We start from the raw sequence: 7,163 nt of genomic DNA, 5'->3' as shown, positions 1-7,163 counted from the left end.
TGAATTCAACGTTTATCTCAATCGTAATAGACAAGGATAATGACAAATATAGTTTACAATGTTATTAAGTACATCATTTTATTTAATTGTGTGAATAAAAGGAATCGTCTCCCCGTCGGGGAATTGAACCCCGGTCTCCCGCGTGACAGGCGGGGATACTGACAACTATACTAACGAGGACATATTGTCTTCAGTTCAACAGTGCTCACCTTCATGAGGTTAGGGCATGCCCTCAATCAATTCACAGTATTGTAATAGGCAGCTTTGCTTCTTTTGGTTAGGAGAAGCAATCTTTTTTCATAAATGATTACAAATCAGAAATTCCTAGCCAAAAATAATCTGCTTTAATAAGAAATGATTGATTAAAATAAATACCTATCTATCGATCTGTCTATCTATCTTTCTATCTATCTATGTATATGTATATATATATATATATATATATATATATACTATCAGCTCACTTTACCATTTGCAGCTTATAACCATTTACCACCAGGGGTCACTACTAACAAAAAGCATCCACTCCACTTCTAAATCTAGCCCCTAGAGTTGAGCAGAAGCATAAGATTCCCCACTGCTTCATTCCATTTCCATTAGATTATAGATGTAAATTGTTTTTGATGGTATGGTCTGTGCAGATTGAAATATTCAGAGCATATTCTGACTTTTAGTTAACACATCTGTAAGCAATTTGGCCATCACTGAATTCAACGTTTATCTCAATCGTAATAGAGAAGGATAATGACAAATATAGTTTACAATGTTATTAAGTACATCATTTTATTTAATTGTGTGAATAAAAGGAATCGTCTCCCCGTCGGGGAATTGAACCCCGGTCTCCCGCGTGACAGGCGGGGATTCTGACCACTATACTAACGAGGACATATTGGCTTCAGTTCAACAGTGCTCACCTCCATGAGGTTAGGGCATGCCCTCAATCAATTCACAGTATTGTAATAGGCAGCTTTGCTTCCTTTGGTTAGGAGAAGCAATCTTTTTTCATAAATGATTACAAATCAGAAATTCCTAGCCAAAAATAATCTGCTTTAATAAGAAATGATTGATTAAAATAAATACCTATCTATCGATCTGTCTATCTATCTTTCTATCTATCTATGTATATGTATATATATATATATATATATATATATATACTATCAGCTCACTTTACCATTTGCAGCTTATAACCATTTACCACCAGGGGTCACTACTAACAAAAAGCATCCACTCCACTTCTAAATCTAGCCCCTAGAGTTGAGCAGAAGCATAAGATTCCCCACTGCTTCATTCCATTTCCATTAGATTATAGATGTAAATTTTTTTTGATGGTATGGTCTGTGCAGATTGAAATATTCAGAGCATATTCTGACTTTTAGTTAACACATCTGTAAGCAATTTGGCCATCACTGAATTCAACGTTTATCTCAATCGTAATAGACAAGGATAATGACAAATATAGTTTACAATGTTATTAAGTACATCATTTTATTTAATTGTGTGAATAAAAGGAATCGTCTCCCCGTCGGGGAATTGAACCCCGGTCTCCCGCGTGACAGGCGGGGATACTGACCACTATACTAACGAGGACATATTGGCTTCAGTTCAACAGTGCTCACCTTCATGAGGTTAGGGCATGCCCTCAATCAATTCACAGTATTGTAATAGGCAGCTTTGCTTCTTTTGGTTAGGAGAAGTAATCTTTTTTCATAAATGATTACAAATCAGAAATTCCTAGCTAAAAATAATCTGCTTTAATAAGAAATGATTGATTAAAATAAATACCTATTTATCGATCTGTCTATCTATCTTTCTATCTATCTATGTATATATATATATATATATATATATATATATACAATCAGCTCACTTTACCATTTGCAGCTTATAACCATTTACCACCAGGGGTCACTACTAACAAAAAGCATCCACTCCACTTCTAAATCTAGCCCCTAGAGTTGAGCAGAAGCATAAGATTCCCCACTGCTTCATTCCATTTCCATTAGATTATAGATGTAAATTGTTTTTGATGGTATGGTCTGTGCAGATTGAAATATTCAGAGCATATTCTGACTTTTAGTTAACACATCTGTAAGCAATTTGGCCATCACTGAATTCAACGTTTATCTCAATCGTAATAGAGAAGGATAATGACAAATATAGTTTACAATGTTATTAAGTACATCATTTTATTTAATTGTGTGAATAAAAGGAATCGTCTCCCCGTCGGGGAATTGAACCCCGGTCTCCCGCGTGACAGGCGGGGATACTGACCACTATACTAACGAGGACATATTGGCTTCAGTTCAACAGTGCTCACCTCCATGAGGTTAGGGCATGCCCTCAATCAATTCACAGTATTGTAATAGGCAGCTTTGCTTCTTTTGGTTAGGAGAAGCAATCTTTTTTCATAAATGATTACAAATCAGAAATTCCTAGCCAAAAATAATCTGCTTTAATAAGAAATGATTGATTAAAATAAATACCTATTTATCGATCTGTCTATCTATCTTTCTATCTATCTATGTATATGTATATATATATATATATATATATATATACAATCAGCTCACTTTACCATTTGCAGCTTATAACCATTTACCACCAGGGGTCACTACTAACAAAAAGCATCCACTCCACTTCTAAATCTAGCCCCTAGAGTTGAGCAGAAGCATAATATTCCCCACTGCTTCATTCCATTTCCATTAGATTATAGATGTAAATTGTTTTTGATGGTATGGTCTGTGCAGATTGAAATATTCAGAGCATATTCTGACTTTTAGTTAACACATCTGTAAGCAATTTGGCCATCACTGAATTCAACGTTTATCTCAATCGTAATAGACAAGGATAATGACAAATATAGTTTACAATGTTATTAAGTACATCATTTTATTTAATTGTGTGAATAAAAGGAATCGTCTCCCCGTCGGGGAATTGAACCCCGGTCTCCCGCGTGACAGGCGGGGATACTGACAACTATACTAACGAGGACATATTGTCTTCAGTTCAACAGTGCTCACCTTCATGAGGTTAGGGCATGCCCTCAATCAATTCACAGTATTGTAATAGGCAGCTTTGCTTCTTTTGGTTAGGAGAAGCAATCTTTTTTCATAAATGATTACAAATCAGAAATTCCTAGCCAAAAATAATCTGCTTTAATAAGAAATGATTGATTAAAATAAATACCTATCTATCGATCTGTCTATCTATCTTTCTATCTATCTATGTATATGTATATATATATATATATATATATATATATACTATCAGCTCACTTTACCATTTGCAGCTTATAACCATTTACCACCAGGGGTCACTACTAACAAAAAGCATCCACTCCACTTCTAAATCTAGCCCCTAGAGTTGAGCAGAAGCATAAGATTCCCCACTGCTTCATTCCATTTCCATTAGATTATAGATGTAAATTGTTTTTGATGGTATGGTCTGTGCAGATTGAAATATTCAGAGCATATTCTGACTTTTAGTTAACACATCTGTAAGCAATTTGGCCATCACTGAATTCAACGTTTATCTCAATCGTAATAGAGAAGGATAATGACAAATATAGTTTACAATGTTATTAAGTACATCATTTTATTTAATTGTGTGAATAAAAGGAATCGTCTCCCCGTCGGGGAATTGAACCCCGGTCTCCCGCGTGACAGGCGGGGATTCTGACCACTATACTAACGAGGACATATTGGCTTCAGTTCAACAGTGCTCACCTCCATGAGGTTAGGGCATGCCCTCAATCAATTCACAGTATTGTAATAGGCAGCTTTGCTTCCTTTGGTTAGGAGAAGCAATCTTTTTTCATAAATGATTACAAATCAGAAATTCCTAGCCAAAAATAATCTGCTTTAATAAGAAATGATTGATTAAAATAAATACCTATCTATCGATCTGTCTATCTATCTTTCTATCTATCTATGTATATGTATATATATATATATATATATATATATATATACTATCAGCTCACTTTACCATTTGCAGCTTATAACCATTTACCACCAGGGGTCACTACTAACAAAAAGCATCCACTCCACTTCTAAATCTAGCCCCTAGAGTTGAGCAGAAGCATAAGATTCCCCACTGCTTCATTCCATTTCCATTAGATTATAGATGTAAATTTTTTTTGATGGTATGGTCTGTGCAGATTGAAATATTCAGAGCATATTCTGACTTTTAGTTAACACATCTGTAAGCAATTTGGCCATCACTGAATTCAACGTTTATCTCAATCGTAATAGACAAGGATAATGACAAATATAGTTTACAATGTTATTAAGTACATCATTTTATTTAATTGTGTGAATAAAAGGAATCGTCTCCCCGTCGGGGAATTGAACCCCGGTCTCCCGCGTGACAGGCGGGGATACTGACCACTATACTAACGAGGACATATTGGCTTCAGTTCAACAGTGCTCACCTTCATGAGGTTAGGGCATGCCCTCAATCAATTCACAGTATTGTAATAGGCAGCTTTGCTTCTTTTGGTTAGGAGAAGTAATCTTTTTTCATAAATGATTACAAATCAGAAATTCCTAGCTAAAAATAATCTGCTTTAATAAGAAATGATTGATTAAAATAAATACCTATTTATCGATCTGTCTATCTATCTTTCTATCTATCTATGTATATATATATATATATATATATATATATATATACAATCAGCTCACTTTACCATTTGCAGCTTATAACCATTTACCACCAGGGGTCACTACTAACAAAAAGCATCCACTCCACTTCTAAATCTAGCCCCTAGAGTTGAGCAGAAGCATAAGATTCCCCACTGCTTCATTCCATTTCCATTAGATTATAGATGTAAATTGTTTTTGATGGTATGGTCTGTGCAGATTGAAATATTCAGAGCATATTCTGACTTTTAGTTAACACATCTGTAAGCAATTTGGCCATCACTGAATTCAACGTTTATCTCAATCGTAATAGAGAAGGATAATGACAAATATAGTTTACAATGTTATTAAGTACATCATTTTATTTAATTGTGTGAATAAAAGGAATCGTCTCCCCGTCGGGGAATTGAACCCCGGTCTCCCGCGTGACAGGCGGGGATACTGACCACTATACTAACGAGGACATATTGGCTTCAGTTCAACAGTGCTCACCTCCATGAGGTTAGGGCATGCCCTCAATCAATTCACAGTATTGTAATAGGCAGCTTTGCTTCTTTTGGTTAGGAGAAGCAATCTTTTTTCATAAATGATTACAAATCAGAAATTCCTAGCCAAAAATAATCTGCTTTAATAAGAAATGATTGATTAAAATAAATACCTATTTATCGATCTGTCTATCTATCTTTCTATCTATCTATGTATATGTATATATATATATATATATATATATATATACAATCAGCTCACTTTACCATTTGCAGCTTATAACCATTTACCACCAGGGGTCACTACTAACAAAAAGCATCCACTCCACTTCTAAATCTAGCCCCTAGAGTTGAGCAGAAGCATAATATTCCCCACTGCTTCATTCCATTTCCATTAGATTATAGATGTAAATTGTTTTTGATGGTATGGTCTGTGCAGATTGAAATATTCAGAGCATATTCTGACTTTTAGTTAACACATCTGTAAGCAATTTGGCCATCACTGAATTCAACGTTTATCTCAATCGTAATAGACAAGGATAATGACAAATATAGTTTACAATGTTATTAAGTACATCATTTTATTTAATTGTGTGAATAAAAGGAATCGTCTCCCCGTCGGGGAATTGAACCCCGGTCTCCCGCGTGACAGGCGGGGATACTGACAACTATACTAACGAGGACATATTGTCTTCAGTTCAACAGTGCTCACCTTCATGAGGTTAGGGCATGCCCTCAATCAATTCACAGTATTGTAATAGGCAGCTTTGCTTCTTTTGGTTAGGAGAAGCAATCTTTTTTCATAAATGATTACAAATCAGAAATTCCTAGCCAAAAATAATCTGCTTTAATAAGAAATGATTGATTAAAATAAATACCTATCTATCGATCTGTCTATCTATCTTTCTATCTATCTATGTATATGTATATATATATATATATATATATATATATACTATCAGCTCACTTTACCATTTGCAGCTTATAACCATTTACCACCAGGGGTCACTACTAACAAAAAGCATCCACTCCACTTCTAAATCTAGCCCCTAGAGTTGAGCAGAAGCATAAGATTCCCCACTGCTTCATTCCATTTCCATTAGATTATAGATGTAAATTGTTTTTGATGGTATGGTCTGTGCAGATTGAAATATTCAGAGCATATTCTGACTTTTAGTTAACACATCTGTAAGCAATTTGGCCATCACTGAATTCAACGTTTATCTCAATCGTAATAGAGAAGGATAATGACAAATATAGTTTACAATGTTATTAAGTACATCATTTTATTTAATTGTGTGAATAAAAGGAATCGTCTCCCCGTCGGGGAATTGAACCCCGGTCTCCCGCGTGACAGGCGGGGATTCTGACCACTATACTAACGAGGACATATTGGCTTCAGTTCAACAGTGCTCACCTCCATGAGGTTAGGGCATGCCCTCAATCAATTCACAGTATTGTAATAGGCAGCTTTGCTTCTTTTGGTTAGGAGAAGCAATCTTTTTTCATAAATGATTACAAATCAGAAATTCCTAGCCAAAAATAATCTGCTTTAATAAGAAATGATTGATTAAAATAAATACCTATTTATCGATCTGTCTATCTATCTTTCTATCTATCTATGTATATGTATATATATATATATATATATATATATACAATCAGCTCACTTTACCATTTGCAGCTTATAACCATTTACCACCAGGGGTCACTACTAACAAAAAGCATCCACTCCACTTCTAAATCTAGCCCCTAGAGTTGAGCAGAAGCATAAGATTCCCCACTGCTTCATTCCATTTCCATTAGATTATAGATGTAAATTGTTTTTGATGGTATGGTCTGTGCAGATTGAAATATTCAGAGCATATTCTGACTTTTAGTTAACACATCTGTAAGCAATTTGGCCATCACTGAATTCAACGTTTATCTCAATCGTAATAGAGAAGGATAATGACAAATATAGTTTACAATGTTATTAAGTACATCATTTTATTTAATTGTGTGAATAAAAGGAATCGTCTCCCCGTCGGGG

This window comes from Triturus cristatus, chromosome 4_1 (genome assembly GCF_964204655.1).
Source record: "Triturus cristatus chromosome 4_1, aTriCri1.1, whole genome shotgun sequence".
NCBI lineage: Eukaryota > Metazoa > Chordata > Amphibia > Caudata > Salamandridae > Triturus > Triturus cristatus.
The sequence above is the reverse complement of the archived record's forward strand: the minus strand, read 5'-3'. Positions refer to the sequence as shown.